The sequence below is a fragment of the Maniola hyperantus genome, chromosome 23, assembly GCF_902806685.2.
Source record: "Maniola hyperantus chromosome 23, iAphHyp1.2, whole genome shotgun sequence".
Taxonomy (NCBI): Eukaryota; Metazoa; Arthropoda; class Insecta; order Lepidoptera; family Nymphalidae; genus Maniola; species Maniola hyperantus.
In genome coordinates, this window is record NC_048558.1 from 9,033,585 (window position 1) to 9,055,482 (window position 21,898).

Sequence of the window (21,898 nt, forward strand, 5' to 3'; positions counted from 1 at the left end):
CTTTGTCGTGTGCTATTTAAGACCTACCTACCTACCTGCCAAAATTCTAGGTCAACGGAAACGAAGTACCTTATAGGTTTCTTGACAAACACCAAATCAGGATTGAAGAGTTGGGATCCTGAAGTTCAATGGAGTAACTAGTCTATATGCTTGTTGGAATGGAGTAACTAGACAAAAATATATTTTTGTCTTTATCACTCTTCAGAGCTTTTCTATACACCTAGCTTGCTCTAAACGAGGTACTATTATTTTGATGCCATGTCTCCTTGATTCTTAGCCTGACCGTTGGATGAATGATTACCGCCTGACCCCTGACCTAAAATCGTACTTTTGACATGAAATTTGACACAAAAAGTAAAAAGGGCGCGTGAGGAGTAAAATTTTATACGTCATTGAAAAAATATTAGAGATTGCTAATGTATAGATCGACCGTGAGATCGACCGAATAGATGTTAAATGAGGGCGCCACTTTCGGTCTTGTGGTGGTCGTCCGTCAGTCGCGTAGTCGCTTATTGGTCTGTGTCAGTCGCAGTGGTCTACAGAATGTTATTGATCTGTGTCCACAGTCGTCTTTGTAGTTTGTGGGCTCAGTAGGCAGTAGGTAGGTAGGTAGGTAGGTACCTAACAGTTTGTGGGGTAGGTAGTTTGCACAGAGTACTTTTTACATAAGTAGTTTGTGATAAGTGATAATCTATGTTCATAGAGTTGCATAGAGTAAAGTAAAGCTCAGCAAGGTAATGTCTTTGTTGTTATTGTAAATTGTAAATCACTTGTAAATGTAAGCCGATGTGGATTTCGTGCGCATATTATTATAAATTATTTAACAATTACTGCGAAAATCATCGACACATTCGGAAATATCGGTGTATTTGTTTATGGACATAATATTGTGTGAATATTGGCTTTAGTGATACGCTCGAAATCCCTTACATTAAGCTATTGAAAAAGATTTATCTTCCGGCAAAATCGTAATATCATAACTCAAATTCAAACTATTACTTCATAATCTCAGTGATCTGGAGGTTTTCTGGTAAGTTTGTACAATTTGCTACGAATATGTATATGTCAGTTATTTGCACAGTGAGAAAATTTTAGTCTTAAAATTCATTTCACCTTGAAAATGCTCAATATTATTGCTCCGATAAGAATCATAAATTAAGTCAAGTTTTTCCTGAGTCGTTTTTGTAAGCATTTTTATGTCGCAAGGACATTCATTAAGGTGAATGCATTAGCTGGAATCTATGATAAGAGTAAATGTTTTTTGTTTCAATAAACCAACTTGAAATTTATTTATAGTCCATACATTTTATTAATAGTATAAGTGGAAAAATTGTGTCTGTCTACTAGCTTTTCCGGACCCATTTGTTTAACGGATTCTAACGAAGGGTTAGGTAGAGTTAGCTTGCATTCCAGAGATGGACATAAGCTACTTTTTGTCCTGGAAAATCAGTTTTTCACAGGATTTTTAAAATCCTAAATCCACCTAGACGGTGTTGGAAGTTCAATCCTGGGCTTCACCTCTAACTTTTCGGAGCTATTTTTTTTTTTCAGATAGGTACAAGTTAGCCCTTGACTGCAAGCTCACCTGGTGGTAAGTGATGATGCAGTCTAAGATGGAAGCGGGCTAACCTGGAAGGGGTATGTCAGTTTTTATTAAATCTACACGACATCGTACCGGAACGCTAAATCGGTTGGCGGCACGGCTTTGCCGGTAGGGTGGTAACTAGCCACGGCCGAAGCCTCCCAGAAATTTAATTGTGTGCTATAGCTATGTGTGTTTAACAATGAAATATTATTTGCTTTACCCGTGATGAAAAACCTCGTGAGTAAACCTGCATGCCTGAACGTTCTTCATAAAAATCTCAATGGTACTTATGTGAAGTCTGCCAATCTCCATTTGGCCAGCGTGGTGGACCATAGCCCTTGTGTGTAGAGGAGACCTGTGCTCAGTAGTAGCTGTGGCAGTACTGAGCAGGTTAGCAATGGGTCCGATAAACAAAATTAATGAACAAATTATCACCAACCTTGAGCAAATGAAGATATGACTCACATTCAATTGGCAAAGAATACCTTTGTGTTCAGTCAACTTAGTCATCCTTGTTGGTTTAGGAGGAGAAAACAAAGCCTGGATACATGTACCTATAAATTATGCACATAATAAATGTATGCTTTTTTACGGTTCTGTACCCGAAAGGTGCAAACGGGTCTCTATTACTATAGTGCGAAGAGGCTCTCTTGGCGAGCGGCGAAAATCGGAACTAACGTTGCCGTCAAGTGTCCCTTTTATTCCTCATTAAATAGAATAAAAATATTTTATTTCAGACAGCAACAACCGTCCATAATCAGTACCCTTATTATAAATGCGAAAGTTTGTTTGTTTGTTGGTTTATTGGTTTGTTGGTTTGTTTGTTTGTCCTTCAATCACGTCGCAACGGTGCAACGGTTTGACGTGATTTTTTGCATGGGTATAGATAACGACCTGGAGAGGGACATAGGCTTTTTTATCCCAGAAAATCGAAGAGTTCCCATGGGATTTTTAAAAACCTAATTCCACGCGGACGAAATTGCGGGCATCAGCTAGTCAATTTTAAATTAAAGTAGGTAACATCAATTAAAAGTAACAAAGTTATATGGGAAAAAATTTTGGTAGCTAAGTTAATGTTTTACTGTTTTCAATATTAAATTATTATTATTATTATTATACAATCTCGACAGGAGTGTTCCAACCCTACTGAGGAGTTGGGTCCTCGTCGTTAAATTCGTGGACCCCTCAACCCTGATGCTGAAAGGAATTGCATTCCTAAGTCATGGTGATTTAGAAACCGGCCTACGTCGTCGGTTAGAAAAGGGAACGATTAAACTGACGCGATGTCGCTAGATTCCAAATTCTGCTAATATTCCCGTTTGCATTGGGCTTTGAAATCGGTATGTAACTTGCCAGCGGGACAGGAGTGGAGAAGGCGGGTAGAGAGGCGCGAGGGGTGCAACGGATCGACGTGATTTTTTGTATGCATATAGGTACTTAGTTGAAGATCTGGAGAGATCTGGAAAATCAAAGAGAAGCACGGTTTTTTAAAAACCTTAATCTACGCGAACCAAGTCGCGGACATCAGCTAGTTTATAATATGGGTAGTGATATCGGTAGTTTAGTTAATTTCAAGCCAGTGCTCTTAAGCAAGCCTTAAGTCATTAAAACTAAGTACTTAGTAGTTTAAACTCAAGTTTAAATTATCTAGTCAAGTGTAAAATTTATTCATGAATTATAAACCAAAATTAAGGGCAAACACGAAGGTGGCATTGCAGACTCCGCGATAGCGACCTTGGCGGTCCCTTCACTGCAGGCCTAACTGCGGTTAAACTGAGCGTTCAACTTCTAACCCTAAATAGGTATGATCATCATCAGGATCAACTCATTGCCGTCTCACTACTGAGGACGGGCAGAGTCAATAGAGCGAGGAAACGCTCGGTTTGATTCTGAATCGACGATACATCAAATATTAGGCCATGGTGACGTGAAATCAAAGAAAAATAAAGCTACTTTTAGGCTACCTGCGTCAAGTATACTAACATTTGACGCCTGCCTTCGACGTTTGTATCTGAATAAGCTACCATACTAAACAAAAACCGGCCAAGTGCGAGTCAGACTCGCCCACTGAGGGTTCCGTACTACAATCGTATTTTATCGACATTTTGTACGATAAATCAAAAACTATTAAGTGTAAAAATAAATAAAAATCTGTTTTAGAATGTACAGGTAAAGCCCTTTCATATGATACCCCACTTGATATAGCAGTCTTACTTTGAATGTCAACAATAGCAATATTTTGTTCGAAACACATTTTTCTTGTGATGTGACCACAAATTCACGGTTTTCAGGTTTCCCCCCTAATGTCTGATATAAGCTCTACCTACCTGCCAAATTTCATGATTCTAGGTCAATGGGAAGTAGGTACCCTGTAGGTTTCTTGACAGACAGACAGACAGACAACAAAGTGATACTATAAGGGTTCCGTTTTTCCTTTTGAGGTACGGAACCCTAAAAAGGAACGTATTTTCACGGACTCAGATCGGATCGGATTTTTTATTTGTTTTTTTGTTTGTTCTTTAGGTAGTTAATTATAATTCGAAACAGGAAGTGATTTTTTTTGTTATTCTACGGTAATTTACTATTGTGATATATAATAAGTCTCGTATCAATGTGCGAAAATCTGTAAAAGATCCTACAGCAATATTATTTTTTAATCATCGGGGAGCAAAAAATCTGTCTAGGTGTTAAAATTCCTTAATGAAAAATATGCGAAATCGTTACCAAGTTCACTCTAGCACAGTGGATCGAATATTTGCATTGTCCCGGGTTTGATTTCCATACGCATTGATTGAAATACGACTTCTGTACATAGTATAAAATAAAGTCGCTTCCCGCTGCCTGTATGTATATATGTATGTATGTATGAACGCGTAGATCTTTTAAACTACGCAACGGATTTTAATGCGGTTTTCACCAATAGATAGAGTGATTCAAGAGGAATGTTTATAGGTATAGTTTAATATTGGCACCGATTCTAAGCACAACCTAATTTTAGAGTATTCGCACCCTCTTCTTACTATTGTAATATGAAAAGGACAGAAGCAGTTTGACATTTCTAAATTTAATTTTTAGATGGTAAAACCCGTGTTTTTAGCACGCACTCGCGAACGTACTGTTTAAATTTGTATTGTGCACTAAAATTTAGAGTCTTTAAATGTGAAAGTCATGTTCCGTTCCTTTTTTAGCATTAGTAAAAAGAAAAGGATGCAGATATTCTAAATTTAGTTTAGAGAGAGACTAGAGAATCGGGGCCATTGGTTTGTGTTAATTTGATGAAATATGACGGTATTTGAACAAAATGTCGGAGTATCTACATTGCACCCATGCGAAGCCGGGGCGGGTCGCTACTAGTACGAGATAAAAGTTTTACTATGAAAGTGCCTTTACTACTCTAAAGCCCACTGAAATGGACTTATGCAAGGATGCTGGAAGACGTGCGTCATACAAAATGACAGTTATTTTTTGCACCGATTGGAAGCCCCACCGATAGTTCTAATAAGTTTAAGTGAATTTGTGAAGTGATGATGATAAAAAGAATACCCGGCTGAGTTTGTTGTGGGCTCTTCTCAGACATGGGCGCGTTTGGAACTCTCGTAGCTTTAGTTTACGTAATTACATCATTATCTTACAAATCCAACAATTGACAATAATGATGGTTTGACCTTGACTTTGTCGACTCGGGCATAAACCTGAGCTATCACTGTTTGAAAGACTCTCCTCCACTCCACTCCGTCTGTATGCGTTGACCCTTACGGCGATTACGCACTACACTTCCGTCATCCGGGTTCTGTCCGTCATCCGTGAGAATATACATCGTGGATGCCAAAATGTCACTTCAATAGCTTGGATTTGGATTCGAGATCGGATTAGTGCATTAAGCAATATCCGAGATCGGTCCGAGTTTTTTAATTCCCGTATTTTCACGGACTCGGATCGGATGCGTGCGTAATCGCTCTTAGCGTAATATCGACGTGTGGTTAATATTAGAACTGAGAAGATAGCCGAGCGATCACCATTAGTATCAAATTAAGGTTAATTGAGAACTAAAACTCGCTTAACACAATTTCTCAATACGTTGCTGTATGGCTTAAGAAACAAGTTAAAATAAGATTAAATCTAGGGGCCCGTTCCCACGGCCGCCGTCCATTTCTGCAGGAACGGCTTTGGTTTCCGCATGACTGAGTGGTGTTGAGGCGTATAACTAAGTCAGTCAGTCAGTCAGTCAGTCACCTTTTCCTTTTACATATATTTAGATTAGCAGAAAAGTAAATCACTGTAAACATCTATTTAAGTACTTACCATTGTAATTGCATGTTTAACACACGCAATAAAAAAGCTGCAAGGTTAATTTTGACCATTTAGAAATGGATTTACAAGATAAAGTACAAAGTCGGTCACGTAGACGTTAATCGCGGGCTAAATGCGCTTACGCAGGTGTCGGCTAATGGGGCTGTTGCAAAATGACGGCGAAAATCAAGGCGAAAATGGTTAACTTTAAAGAGTTTACAGTAATTCGTCGTGAGAACTAAAAAATAAACTTTATCACTGCCCGTCTCTATATCTATATTTTTTTTATTAATAAAATTGAAATTTCAAATTATCAAAGAAACTTCCAAATTATTAAAAATCAATTACAAAGAATTATAATCAAATTAAACTCATATGGTTATTTGAACTGTACCATAACTGAATCACGCATTTTTAAAATTTTTGTCTGTCTGTCTGTTTGAACGGGCTAATCTTCGGAACGGCTGAACCTAATTTCACGGGACTTTCACAGGCAAGTAGAGAATTAATCAGGGCGTAACATAGGCTACTTTTTTAACCGACTTTCAAAAAAGGAGGAGTTGTGTTATATACGCCGAAATCTCCGAGATTTCTGAACCGATTTGAGTAATTTTTTTTAATCGATACAGTAGCTTTGCGAAATTGTCCCATAAAAAATTTGGATTACAACTCCTGAATCCTGATGCTGTACGGGACCTGACCACAAAATCGTTTTTTAAATGGCATTTAAAAAACGGATATTGGAGGTACCTACCAAGTAAAGACTTGTTGAACTCGAGGACCCTACTCCTCAGCCCTGATGCTGTAAGGAATTGTATTCTTAAATCGTGGTGATCCCACGGAATTTCTAAAGAACTGGCATTTAAATGTTTTTACGAAATATGGTACTTTGATATTATCTCGGGGAAGGTCTACTACATATAATCTACTTTTTGTCCTGGAAAATCAAAAGTTCCCACGGGTTTTTAAAAACCTAAATCAGAGTAACTATTTTAGGTACCTACATAGATTCGAATGATTTTTATTATGTCTATTTTTGAACACTGCTGGCAGGAAAAAACAATTTAATCACCCATAAAGTTAAAACCAACGCGAACAGGAAATCAGAAATCTAGATGGATATCTAGATAGGAATTATAATAATTTATTTTACTTTTCATACAGTAATATTATGCTAACGAAAACCAAGAAATAGAACTAGCAACAACTTCACCGCAAAATGACGCGCGAAGGCAGCGCGCGCAAAATTTCGATCGATGAACTGATGCGCGGCCGCAACGCGGGTCGCACATCAGTACAGACGTACAGTCGCGCGTTTTTATTTATATGGATCTACAAAGGCTTAGGAATCCAGAGATTTAAAAAATATAAATTCCAAACCGCTGCTGGGAATCGAACCCGGTACCTTGCTCAGTGCTTACCACTGCGCTATCATCAAATAACATGTTTCGCTCAGATGGCTAATCTCTATGAAGATTCGCCGCTGGCTGCCATCGGAATTTGGTTGGGAGGACAATCTAAATATATAAAAGGAAAAGGTGACTGACTGACTGACTGACTGACTGATCTATCAACGCACAGCTCAAACTACTGGACGGATCGGGCTGAAATTTGGCATGCAGATAGCTATTATGACGTAGGCATCCGCTAAGAAAGGATTTTTGAAAATTCAACCCCTAAAGGGGTGAAACAGGGGTTTGAAATTTGTGTAGTCCACGCGGACGAAGTCGCGAGCATTAGCTAGTCTAAATATATAAAAGGAAAAGGTGACTGACTGACTGATCTAACAACGCACAGCTCAAACTACTGGACTGATCGGGCTGAAATTTGGCATGCAGATAGCTATTATGACGTAGGCATCCGCTAAGAAAGGATTTTTGAAAATTCAACCCCTAAGGGGGTAAGTTAGGGGTTTGAAATATGTGTAGTCCACGTGGACGAAGTCGCGAGCATAAGCTAGTAAATCAATAATACGTGAATCTAGTCAATTTGTTGCTAAATGCCCATATCAGGCATAGATTGAAGAGGCAAAGATGTCCCAATGGGCCAGTACCTATGTGATACCGTGATACATGTCAGTGTGCCAAACACGTTTGCTTTTAGCCTGAGAACCGTTTTCTTGTTTGACTTCTCACAGTTTCAATAACATAGCTTATGGACTAAGAGCCCGTAAGGGCCAGACCTGCGTTATTTTATAAACGCTGACAGTTTCCCTGCGCTTTGTCCTCAACATTTAATAAATTGTTAAGGTTTAGGATGTCTGACAGTGGGTAGCCACGACACAGGCTGAGATCTATAGAGCGCACTCTGACTTTGCTCAGACTTAAGACAGAGCTAAAACGAGACATATCTATATCTCTCACATAAATCTGTCCCGTTTTAACTCAATCTTAAGTCTGAGCAAAGTCAAAGTGCGCTCTATAGATCTCAGCCTAAGTATCTATCAAAACACGACGTGATTTCTTTCTAATACTAAATTCCGAAGAAAAATAAAACTTTTGTAAGTACACGACGAAATATTTTGTAACTACACCTTTGTTCATGTTATCTACCAAACTTCATAGTCGCAGATCGTTCCTACCTGTAGCTGTGTTGAGAAACTATCTTATAACTTTTATAAAATAACTAAGGTCTGTACCCGTAGTACAAGATTTTACGTCTCACCAAACGAAACCAAATTCGAGAGTCGAAATACTTCCGCGTTACAGTAAAATGGACCTAAACAGCCTTGAATTGAAGTCAAATATTCAATGCCACTGATTTTAATTTCGCAATGTTTCCGCTTGGAGCGCTGGCTGTAGAAGTGTAGACAAACTTGAGCTTTAAAACAAGGCATTTAAGATCCAGTTTACTGTAACGCGGAAGTATTTCGACTCTCGAATTTGGTTTGGTTTGGTGAGACGTAAAATCTTGTACTACGGGTACTGGCTCTCACAAGCTCTCTCTATTAGAGTAGGTAAGCAGCAAGCTAGTGTTTAAGTTACCATGCTAATAACATATCTAGCTTTCTTCTGCGAAATTATGTATAGTTGCTGTACTAACGGTGTAGGAAAATTTCACGAGGAAATCTGTATGCCTGACTCACTTTCCTATTCTTATACTTATAATAATATACCTATACTCATAATAATGGAATGGCGACCTCGCACCGGAAGACGCAGCGTTGGAAGACCCCCCACTAGGTGGACGGACGACATCAGACGAGTCGCAGGGAGCTGCTGAATTCAGGCGGCGCAAGACCGTGGCGTGTGGAAGTCCCTACAAGAGACCTATGTCTAGCAGTGGACGTCTATCGGTTGATGATGATGATTTACGGACTACGGAACCCTAATAGTGCGAAGCCTGACTCGCACTTGGCCGGTTTTTGTGTGTTAAAAGTTAACCCAATTTCAAAAGTGAGAGGTACCGCACGCGTATAACCCAGGCGGCCTTAGGCATGCCTGCGACGGAAGTATAGCCTAGATTGGCCATCTAAGCCCTTAAGCTACTATTTAGTATCTAGCCTAGCCTAGCCTAGCCTAGGTACACCGAGTAAATCCAATTTTGCAATACCTACCTTGTGAAACCGTACAAGTTAGGCTTATTAAAGGTAGAAAAATAATTTTTATTTAAAGAAAGAAAGAAAACCTTTTTTATTTGATCAATAGACTACAATGAACACTACAACAAACCTTAAAACTAATTTAATTAATCTACATGTAAGCTGTGATAGCCTAGTGGTTAGGACGTCCGCTTTCTAATCGGAAGTCGGGGGTTCGATCCTGGGCACGCACCTCTAACTTTTCGGAGTTATGTGCGTTTTAATTAATTAAATATCACTTGCTTTAACGGTGAAGGAAAACATTGTGAGGAAACCTGTATGCCTGAGAGTTCTCCATAATGTTCTTAAAGGTGTGTGAAGTCTACCAATCCGCATATGGCCTGCGTGGTAGACTATGGCCAAAACCCTTCTCACTCTGAGAGGAGACCAGTGCTCTGTAATGAGCCGGTGATGGGTTGATCATGATGATGATAATGATTACATGTACTTTAAGTAGTAGGTACTTAATAGATGTTGCTCATCATCATCATCATCATCATCAACCCATTGCCGAGTCACTGCAGAGCACAGGTCCCCACTCAGTATGATAAGGATTTGGCCCATAGTCCACCTACCTCATACCTATCTGCGTACTTATATGAAGAAATATCACATAGGTATGTTCTACCGACTATTATATTGATTTGCACAGATTTGCGTAGTTTATTGCCAACTAAACAATGTTTCTCAAATGTGTCTGTTACATTACGAAACACATACAATTTGACCCACTTGCATTCCAGTACATACGGCAGAATTGTAATATTATTAATGCCAAAGTGTGTCTGTCTATCTGCTAGCCTTTTACGGCCATATCTGTTTAATCAATTTTAACTATTTTAAAGATATTGTATTGTATAAAACGGGTACATACCACGATTAATTAGGCGATTCTTAACTGCCGATATGTCGACTTAAACACCGGCCAAGTGCGTACCTCAAAAGGAAAAACGGAACCCTTATAGGATCACTTTGTTGTCTGTCTGTCTGTCGGTCTGTCAAGAAACCTACAGGGTACTTCCTGTTGACTTAGAATCATGTGTAATATGTACGAATTGACAGTTTAAACGTAGCATGTTCATATTAGCTGTAACATAAAAATGCAACTCCTCAATATATCGAAGTAGGTTGCCTGCACATCGGATTGAAAGAGAGGTGATGCAAAATTATGTAGGTTAGGTAGTTAAGCAATAAGATTTAAACAATAGTATGTAAGATTTATTTATTGTTATTGTTAGTCCATAAGCGAGAGTAGATCATAAGACGGCTCTCAATAAACATCTTTCACCGTTGCCGCATTTAATTATTACCATACGGCCACAACATATCTCATGGCGACCCTTGCCAGTCGGTGCATGCCTAATCTACGTGCGTGCACCGGCTGGGCACCGATCAAGAAGAAGACTACAAAATTTTCAAAAGAATATTATCAAGATTCAAGACTCAATTAGAACAAAAAGAAGAAAATAATTCCACGTCCTGTATTAAAAATCAAAAAACACTAACATCAAGAAATAAGTTCAAAAATGAATCGCTTATGAACAGAAGACAATCTCAAGCTTCATTGATCGGCCCAGCATCATCGTGCGTCCAGGGTTATCCCGGCCACAACTAGGAGGTGTCCAGGGTATTCCCGGCCCAGTTCGAGGAGTCCAGGGTTTTCCCGGCCCACTAAGATGCAGTAAAGAAGAGGCGCAGACTCCAGACCTCCGGACCTGATGACCAAAACCAGTCCTGACGACGACGGCGACTACACGGCGGTCACGAAATTGATGAATAAAATGCGTCGCTAATAGTTAAAGTAAGTGCAATTTATCTCTCGTAATGGGCAAATAGGTAGAATGTGTAGGAATTGTAATTTTTTTTTGGGTAGATAATTTAATTTTGTACGTATAGGATAGGAGAATATTGGTAATTTTTTTAAATAATAAATAATACTTGCTCCACTATCTACTCATAAGTTCCCTTCGTGCTTCATTTGTAAGATTTTATATAGTGTGTAGGATAGTTTAAAATAATAATAGATAATTAATAAATAAATAAGTAGGTACTTACTTCTTTCGTAAATATTCGGTGTTAAAATCGAAATATAATAATTCAGAGAATTATGACGGTGTCATCGCGTGGTCAACGACACACGCGTACCCGAACATTTTGTATTGTTATACGAGACAATGGTTTTGCTCGAGATGCAATTTGCAAATACAAGGAAATGAATATGAAATAAGGAGAATTTTTTCCCCTACAGACGTTTTTCGTCTAGTTTCGTGCAAGTTTTGACGATGTAAGACTATACCCGGCTTTGACAAATTAGGACTCTGCAAACCAAAGGCTTGATCACCCTTCGGCTGTAGAAGTGCTATAGGTATAAAATATACAATATTTATTTTGGATTGAGACATACTGACGTAGGAATCTGATTGTTATTTATTTGTTTAAACGCGATGTTTTGCGCATATTTAGTACCTCCTCATTCAACTATATATTTGTCTAGACTCTTGATCATTATCTACCGCGCTGGTGTTAGTGAAAGACCTAGAATTTTTATGAAAAGTTGAATGTTAGTGAAATACTTATTGAAAGAAATAAGTTTGATGAAGATTATAAGTGTTATGAAAAATGCTCGCAAGCATGTTATGTTAAATATTAATTAGGAGAGTACGCGCCGCGTTTGTTCATTTGTTTATTTATTTGTATTATGTGAAGAAGTAACTTGAAAGGAAGATGAAGACTAGGAGAGGTTTATTTTGACTGTCCAGGAAATATGAATACCTGAGATGTTTACTTCATAATAGGTATTATTATGGGTTTTAGAATAGAAACCTTATATTTACCGTCTTACGACGATGCTATACGACAGCTGTATACTTATGATGACGACTATTTGATAGGTCAAAGAATCTTTTAAAGTCGATTTGTGAAATCGATACCTCAGCTTATACATATCTAATACCTATGATGCTATTTTGAGATTATTTTATTACCTATGATGAGATTTTTCGAAACTTTTGTAAAAGTCAAATCCTTGACTGCACTTAATAGATTACGATATTTCTATTTATAAGTAAGGTTGAAAGTATGCCCATACGAAGTAAGAGATAAGATAAATTACACTTTAAGCACAGGAAGTAACTAAAAAAAAATGTTTCCTTACATAATTTAATTTTATTTAGCATTAGATTTTATTTTTGTGATTGTCATCATCTTTTCTTCTGATTCGATGTAGCGTCTAACATTTTTTTTTCTTTTAAGGGGAGGGGTAACCGCATACATTTTCAGGGGAGTTGTAATATGTACGAATTGACAGTTTAAACGTAGCATGTTCATATTAGCTGTAACATAAAAATGCAACTCCTCAATATATCGAAGTAGGTTGCCTGCACATCGGATTGAAAGAGAGGTGATGCAAAATTATGTAGGTTAGGTAGTTAAGCAATAAGATTTAAACAATAGTATGTAAGATTTATTTATTGTTATTGTTAGTCCATAAGCGAGAGTAGATCATAAGACGGCTCTCAATAAACATCTTTCACCGTTGCCGCATTTAATTATTACCATACGGCCACAACATATCTCACATGAAATTTGGCAGGTAGGTAGGTCTTATAGCTGACATTCGGAAAAAAAATCTGAAAACCGTGAATTTATTAGTTACATCACACAAAAAAAATTAAATTGTGGTCATGAACTTTAGTATTTTCAATTTTCGAAGTAAGATAACTATATCAAGTGGGGTATCATATGAAAGGTCTTCACCTGTACATTCTAAAACTGATTTATTTTTATGCATCATAGTTTTTGAATTATCGAGCAAAATGTCGAAAAATATGACTGTTGTACGGAACCCTCGTTGCGCGAGTCTGACTCGCACTTGGCCGGTTTTTTGGTACAGTTCGCAAGCATGATTTTTGGTACAGAGATAGCTTTGAAAGCTTTGATAGGTTTGAAATTTGTGTAGTCCACGCGGACGAAGTCGCGACCATAAGCTAGTATTTTATAATTACATTTTCGAATACAGATATTGCTATGATGCCTTTGTTTTGCCACGGCTTGGGATTAACACACACGACTCATTGTGTTTGCAACTGTTAAAATAATACCCTGAATCACGCAACTGACTTCGTAGTCACTACTAAGTACAAAGTGTAGAACCAGTTGAGATAACTAAAGCTACTGAAAGTCCTTTGTTAGAGGTCAACCTTGACGGGTCTTGACAGAAACGACAGACAGACAACGAAGGATGGAGAACACTCAGGCAGGTTTCCTCACGTTGGGGTGCTAGCCAGGTGCTGCCCCCTTTTGGATGCGTCCGAAGGGAAAAGCAGTATTCGGGCCGGTGCAGCTCGTAGCTAATAATCTCTCTTCGGGGATATTGTTGGCTATGGCTAATGACTTGGCAGGGGGAGGTTTTTCCGCGTGTTCTTCTGACTAGCAGAGGGCAAAGTGGACGAGGCGATGGGAAGCGGGCGACGTGCGCGGGATCGCGTTGTCGTCCGTTGGGTCTCCGGGTCGGGGGCCGCACTTCGTTGTGCGCCTCGGACGTACCGTGAGGGGACCTTGTGAGTGGGTCCCGATAGAGGGTCCGCCTCCGCGGATGTCGCTGACTGGGTCCGGTTGTTTGCTTCGGCGTTCCCGTGACCCAGTCACCAGGCGAAGCGCACGAGCGCCGCTGGGATTTAGTGGATATTCCGGTCGCCTGTCGGCCGGCGAGTCCCACATACCTTCCCTCCAGTTAGTTAGCTGGCTGGTTAGCTGGCTAGCTTCCAGGAAGAGGGATACATAAATATTTCCCAGCTTTAAAAAAAAGGTTACCTCACGTTTTTAAAACACACAACTAAAAAAATTTCGTGCCCGGAATCCAATCTTGGACCCTCGAGTAGAAAGCCAACGTCTTAACCACTTATTATTTACTAATTAATTATTAATTATTTCCTTTTTACTAAACAACTTAGCGAGTGTACTAATATTTTTTTTGTTTATTGTTTCAGGATCTACGTGGGCCCATATAACAAAATGTAAGTTTTTTTACATATTGTAGTTACCTACCTAGCTCATAATTCTGCGCGATTTCTTCACGACTGCTCAAAAAAGGAGTTTTAACGGTTCATGTGAGTTTCTGTATTTCACGATAACCTGTAAACACTTGAATAGATTAGGATGTATGGGGTATGTCCTTACATCATCCCGAATGACATTGGCTATAAATTTTTTGGGGTAAAGATATGGTGCCCAGAACTGGTACTTTCAAAAGGAACCCTTATAGGATCGATTCGTTGTCTCTCTGTCTGTCTGTCGAGAAACCTACAGGGTACCTACTTCCCGTTGAGCGAGAGTCATGCAGGTGGGTAAGTCTTATAGCAGACGTCAAGGGAAAGATCCGAAAACCATGAATTTGTGGTTATATCACAAAAAATATAATATGTTTATGAACAAATAATTCGTATTTTAACTTTTAAAATAAGATTACTGTACCAAGTTGGGTATCATATTATGAAGAACATTCTAAAGCAGATTTTTATTTATTTTTATGCATAAGTATAGTTTATTACCACGATTTTTTTTTTAGTTATGTAACCACAAATTCACGATTTTCAGATTTTACCCCTTATGTCTGCTATAAGACGTAGCTACCTGCCTTTCATGATTCTAGGTCAACTGCAAGTACCCTGTAGGTTTCTTGACAGACAAAGTGATCCTATAAGAGTTAGGTTTTTCCTTTTGAGGTACGGAACCCTAAAAAAAAGTACTTACCATTTTTGGTGGCGCTCTCTGGCAGTTTACACAGCCTTTGATATCGGATCAGACTATGAGGAGACCCGCTTACATACACCTTGTACATAACTATAAATAATTGAAACTACACATTTCGTACATATACTAACATCTAACCTCGTAACATTTGAGAGAAACTAACTAACATGTAAAGAGAAAGTACAATCGTAGATTAGGTATCTCGCGTGCACTTCTCAAAAAAAAAAAACTCAAAGCAGTTTGTTCAAAATTTTGATTTTCAATGGTTAAATATTACGAGTATGTAAAGATCATTATTATTTATGATCATTATTATTGTATTTGCAATACCCTGACAGGGTCTCATGTACTTATATTCAGCTTTAAGCACCCACCATCAATTAATGTAAATAAATAAATCTGAATTTGAAATCTGAATCTGAATCTGTAATGGGGATAATTATTAAGGCGCCCTGGTTTGATCAGAAACTTACAATAAATTGGCTGAGTTTCTTTCTGAGGGTACCTATTCTTTTTATTATGGACTAAGAGCTAGCGCGTGCTCAGTGGCGTGCACAGGGTTTGAAGCCAGGGTAGGCATTAGTTAGGGGAACCTGTTTACTGGCAGGTCATAATGTAAAATTTGCATTGAGCTATTACAACTGGGGTAAGCAGTGCATTTATGCCTCTATGATCTGCACGCCACTGCGCGTGCCAGACCTTCATCACACTAATATTATAAAGGCGAAAGTTTGTATGTGTGTGTGTGTGTATGTTGTTACTCCTTCACGCAAAAACTACTGAACGGATTTGGCTGAAATTTGGAATGAGCATAGATTATACTCTGGATTAACACATAGGCTACTTTTTATCCCGGAAAATCAAAGTGTTCCCACGGGATTTTGAAAACCTAATTCCACGCGAACGAAGTCGCGGGCAAAGCTAGTATTATTATATAACTTGGCAGTTCGCTCTAATTATTTCCATATTTTGCAAATTCGTTGCCTAAAAATGGTTAAAAATTGCGTGGTTGCTTTTTAGATCATGTTGCGATACTAAGATTTGATCTCGTAAAGTACAGCTATGTTACTACTAAATTACAAATGAATGAATGAAAGAAACAAATACTTTAAAAAAACCGATCAGTGCGTGTGGGACTTGCACGCGATGGGTTCCGTAAACCGTACCATCGTAAAGACATACTTAACACTTTTTTTTTTTGTGATGTTACCCCAAATTCACGGTCTTTGCATTATACCCTTTACTTGTGCTATAAGACATTGCATCCTGCCTAAATCAACGGGAAGTACTGAACGGAAATATCTGAGCACCTCTCTGGAATGCGCTTCCCCGCAGCTCGCCCATTTTCGCCTATCCAGTACCCAAAGAGTATATAACACTGCATTCTACCAGTACCGTTGCCTCTGCCAGTACCAGTGCCAGTACCGTTGCCAATGCAAGCACGTTGCATGACGTCATTAAGCCAGGTTCGTAGAATCGTAGATATTTCCGGCGGGTTGTACTTACACTATAGGTTTTGATTCCCTTGACGGGTTTTGACAGAGAGACAACAATAAGGGTTGCTCTGGAGGTACTAAACCCTAAAAATACTTGCATAAATAAAAAACATGCCTTAGTATAGGATGTTGTACTAATATCCGACGAGACGATCCGATCCATGCAGTCTAATTCACGCCTTACACCATACACATTACAGTTCATTATCACTTGTATGTTATGTTTGTATGTTTACCAAGATTGCGCGGGCGCAGAAAATGCATCGGTCGACTGGATGCGTTAACAACTTGGTTCCTACGTTGCATAAATGATCAAGAGCGTTCGTGGTTGCTATTTTAGTTCTGTGCATAATATGTGCGTAAGAGGGTAATTAAATGAAATTGACTCAGGACTGATTCCCATGGAAAGTTTTCTTAACTTTATAATATAGAACTTTAAAGAAGTCCTAGTCCGGTTTTAGTCCCTGATCTTTCATATAGGTATTACCCACTAAGGAGCTTCGTAGTCATCAACCGATAGGGGTCAACTACTAGACTTAGGTCTCTTGTACACACTTCCACCCGCCACGTTCTTGCGCCGCCTGCATCCAGCGGCATCCTACGACTCGCTTGACGTCGCCCGTCCATCTACATTCTAGATCCTAGTGGGGGTCTTCCGACGCTGCTCTTTCCGGTGCGAGGTCGCCATTCCAGCACTTGCCTTGGGCTCCCAACGTCCAGTGGCGTGCACAGAGTTTGAAGCCAGGGTAAGCATTAGTAAGATAGGCCTTAGATACACCTTATAGAGACCTGCTGAATGGCAGGTCATAAAGAAAAATGAGCACTGGTCATTTCAACTAGGGTAAGCAGTACTTTTATGCATCTATGAATTGCACGCCACTGCAAACGTCTATTGGTTTTTTAAACTATGTGCTCTGCCCATTGCCACTTTAGCTTTGCAACCCGCTAGGCTATGTCCTACATAGCTTAGCGGATTGGTTGGGGTCCGTAGATGGCTCTCCTCATTTCTGATATGATCACGTAGAGAAACTCCAAGCAGGCTGAGTGATTCTGAGCTTTCTTATGAGGCCCATAGTTAGCGACCATGTCTCGAATCCATATTATGCATGTATGATATCACTGGTACTTAACACGCATTGTTCGAAGACTTTGGTCTTCAAGCACTGAGGAATTTCAGATGAGGATTTTACGAACTTAGGGGCTATTATTCTAAGCTTATGAGCTTGTACCCTCTCTAATATGTGAAGGTTACAAGTCTTGTTAGTTGGGTAAGAAGCAATCACTACTTATGCTCGGAATGAAATTAAGCAACTATCTATAGACGAAACTATTTCAGATGTGCTTACGAAAACCTTTTATGACATTTTAACTGATTAACACTTAAGTTAAAGTTACTTTTAAAATGTGGATTTGCTTGTGAAATAGCTGATAGAAAAAAAAGCTGTTGACTAAAATAAAACCACAAGTTGATTATGCAATACGTCGGAGAGAGAGATTCGAGTTCTGGTCGAGTTCGACATTTATTCGACATGAGTTTTACTGTAGTTCGATTCGAGTGAAATCGCGGCGTTTCAGCTAGTTCATATGAGCAGTATAGGTGACTTACCTATAATAATTAATAATAATTATTACCCTCTCTCTCTCTCCGGTCGTTCCTTCATTGCTGAAGATCGTGGTCCTGGCAACCTGCCCTCGAATTATCTGTTTCCATCGGCTTCTGTCGGTGGCCATTTTCGCAATGTGATAAAATCTAGACCTGCTGGACTCCTTTAGCTGGTCGGACCACCTAGTTGGTGAGCGGCCTCTCGGTCTTTTGCCTTCAGTGTTGCCCGTCACTATGAGCTTTTCTAAGCTGTCATCCCCCCGCCCGCCCGTATGATGTGGCCGAAACATGAGAGCAATCGTTAGCAATTGGTAACATATGGAGGAGAGTCGAGCAGTGATTCCGAGTTGCGAAAGGATAGACACGTTTGTGCGCTTGGCAGTCCACGGAATCCGTATCAACCGCCTCCAGCACCACATTTCGAACGCATCTATTCTTTGCCTTTCTCTTGCTTTGATAGTCCATGTCTCGACTCATACATAAAAATTGGGAAAATTAAGGCACGAACGAGCGAATTATTACCCTACCTTACAATAAAATTGTACCTAGTATAGTAATCATAACTCGATTCAGAATCACGATTCCAACGGGCTCACGTTGTAACACCATAAGTTCTAAATACTGCTGAATCATACACACGTTTTTCCTCAATCTTCCATAATTCAGACTGACTAACTCGGTTATTCCATAGCTTTTCCTTCCCCCGAGACAATTGGTTATTTGCTTGAGTAACTACAATAGTCACTCGTACATTACCTACATCCCATTGAATGCTTGACAACATCTCGATACAGTGCGACAAGGCTCTTTTGGCACGTGGCGAAAATCTGAACTAACACCGCCATCTTGTGTCACGCTGTCCCCTCTTTCACACTCACAGTCACAGTTCACGACAGTTTGGGAGCTTCTGTAAAAACGTCGAGGCTTCGACGTCATTAGCAGGCGTCAAATGTTAGCACATTTGACACAGGTAGCCCTATTGTAGCCCTATTTTCCTTAGATTTCACGTCACTATAACCTAAAAGGCCGGCAACGCATCGGCGCTCGTTCCTCTGGTGCTGCAAATGTTCATGGGCGGCGGTAATCACTTAACATCAGGTGACCCGCCTGCTCCTTTGCTCGCTTTATCTATTTAAAAAAAAATTACAGAAATCGTCGATTCAGGATCAAACCGAGAGTTCCTACACTGTAGTTCGCTCTGCCTTTGTCCTACATATTGCATAACACTGACATAGTGTGCCGGTGTCACTAAACCCAAGATGGCGATTACGTCCGGCCATTGGGCACAATAAGCCACTTTCGTTACACTATCCCCATCTCGGATCCAAGTGATGTGCGCAACATTCATATCGATATTTCATTTGAATCGATAAATTAAGTAAATTATTTAAATGAATACTCAGAGGATCTTCCAAAATAAGCAAGATTCTCGTCCTTTGTTAGTTTTAAGTGTAATAACCATTTTAAATTATCGATTAAACTAAAAAAGTACGTCATTACGATGTGACGTCACATTCCAGTATTTCGTAGAATATTGCATACGCGTTTTGACATTCGATAAAAAGTCACTGATTTGACTAGTTGTCAAATATCGTATTTTTTGGGTTACATGTCCAAGTGAGTTCTAGTATTGGCTAGGTGATATTGCGCTTTGACTAGTTCACACATATTAGCGGTAACTCTAATGCCCATGTTACTATGCAAAACGTTATATTATTATCCCTGTCAGTACATCGCCTTATCTATTTACACATTATCTATCTCCTTATAGGATTAATTCATTCATTTTATCATTCAATTCTTATTAAGTCATTTACATTTATAAAGTGTGACTTGTACGTAATTTTTGTGTAAATACGGAGAATCGTATATATTGTATATTACTAGATGATGCCCGCGACTTCGTCCGCGTGGATTTAGGTTTTTTTAAATACCGTGGGAACTCTTTAATTTTCCGGGATAAAAGTAGCCTATGACCTTCCCCGGGATGTAAGCTAACTCTATACCAAATTTCATCAAAATCGGTTGAACTGTTGGGCCGTGAAAAGCTTGCAGACAGACACACACTTTCGCATTTATAATATTAGTATGGATATACAGAATGACGTTATATTATTTGCATAAAAATGTTAGAATTCACGTTATTTTATAATAATATCTAAAACCTCATCAGCGTACTATAACAAAAAGAGGAATACAATAGTAATATTTTTTGTAATGTAATGTTAAAATTTTTGGCTGTAAGAACATATTAAAAAAACCGGTCAAGTGCGAGGCGGTCTCGCACACGAAGGGTTCCGTACCATCGTACAAGATATACCTGATATTTTTATGTAGAAGTGACACATTAACACACAAATAAGAACATCTCATCATCATCATCAACGTCCACTGCTGGACATAGGTCTCTTGTAGGGACTTCCACACGCCACGGTCTTGCGCCTCCTGAATCCAGCGGCTCCCTGCGACTCGTCTGATGTCGTCCGTCCACCTAGTGGGGGGTCTTCCAAGTTCCAACACTGCGTCTTCCGGTGCGAGGTCGCCATTCCAGCACCTTGGGACCCCAAAGTCTATCGGTTGTACGAGGTACAGTACACTAAAAAATCTAAAAATACATTAACAATTAGAGTTATAATTTATTCCATTGTTTCCCAAATTGTAAAGGTTGAAATTGACAAGGTAACATAAAAAATTGTGAATAATGAATTCAATCGTTATTATTTTACACAATACCTGCACGTAGATGTAAAGATAAACTGTATTGTGCTTAAACTTGCATCACTGGTACTGTTTATTTATAGACTAGCGCTTGGCTGCAATCAGACCGTGGTACAGTGCGACAAGGCTACCTTGGCGCGTGGCGAAAATCGGAACTAACGTTGCCGTCAAGTGTCCCCTTTGTTCTTGTTTGAATATTCTAAGCATCTGTTCTCCAACAGCGCCCACCAGTCGTTGTCATTAAAGTGCCAAGAGAGCCTTATCGTACTGCAAGTGATGATGCAGCCTAAGATGGAGCGCACTAGCCTAGAAGATGTCTATTCACTCCTGACTTGAAAGTACCCAGATTAAAATTGGAGGGGAAAACTGATGCTGGAAGGACGTTCCATATTCTAGTGGTTCGAATTAGAAATGAGGAGGCAAACAGCTTCGTACGGATGTAGACCTTGGCGATGCCTTGCGGTACGATAGTAGAAAAGTGAAGGATCACGTCAAAAGTTTTTGGGCACTCTCTCCAAAATATACCCTGTAGGAATTTCCCTTCCAAACTTTGAAGTTTAGAATTGACCAGCGCTTCGTCACCAATGAGTCTTCTAGCGTGTGATCCACCGAATCCAATGCACCATGCTGGTACTTGGCAGAGCCATTCAACAAATGGCTGCAGTACTCCATGGACGATCGAACTTGAGCTATTCAAATAATCTAGATTTAATCTAGATCTAGGTATTCGAACTGATACTATAATCACATAATACCTTCCACTATAATCTTGTTTCCTATTTGCGTATCGTATTTAAGGTCATGTACGAGTACGGAGTAATTACATGATTAGGGAGATAATATGATAGCATAGATAAACAAAAATACGTGATAAC

At 39.3% G+C, this 21,898-nt stretch overlaps 1 protein-coding gene across 1 annotated transcript in view; it reads left to right on the forward strand.

Annotated features, from left to right (window-relative positions):
• Positions 1–753: 753 nt before the first annotated feature.
• Positions 754–21,898, forward strand: part of Abcd1 (ATP binding cassette subfamily D) — a 75,355-nt gene continuing 54,210 nt past the window's right edge. Inside the window, exons 1-2 of the mRNA XM_069506549.1 lie at positions 754–1,030; positions 14,444–14,470. The gene's annotated coding sequence lies outside the window, so the exon portion shown is untranslated. The remainder of the gene's footprint in view (positions 1,031–14,443; positions 14,471–21,898) is intronic.